This window comes from Sinocyclocheilus grahami, unplaced genomic scaffold (genome assembly GCF_001515645.1).
Source record: "Sinocyclocheilus grahami isolate Dianchi unplaced genomic scaffold, SAMN03320097.WGS_v1.1 scaffold6211.1, whole genome shotgun sequence".
Taxonomy (NCBI): Eukaryota; Metazoa; Chordata; class Actinopteri; order Cypriniformes; family Cyprinidae; genus Sinocyclocheilus; species Sinocyclocheilus grahami.
Window position 1 is genome coordinate 26,271 of NW_015510693.1, and position 370 is coordinate 26,640.

Below are 370 nucleotides of genomic sequence, written 5' to 3' on the forward strand. Positions count from 1 at the left end.
ACAGATTTGGAGAAATTTGGCATTACATCACTTGCTCACCAATGGGTGCCATCAGAATGGGAGTTCAAACAACTGATAAAAACATCACAATAATCCACACAACTCCAGTCCATCACTTAACGTCTTGTGAAGTGAAAAGCTGCATGTTTATAAGAAACAAATCCAGGTGTTTTAACTTTAGGCCATCGCTTCTGGACAAAATATGTATCCACAATTCATAATAATGCTTCCTCCAATGAAAAATCCATTCCCTGTTGTCCTCTCACATTAAAATCCACTGACATATTTCTTTAGAACTGTTTTCACGTGTAAACAGTGCTTGATCTGTGCATGTTTCTCTCCTGATTCAGATGAGACAACTTTTTTTTTT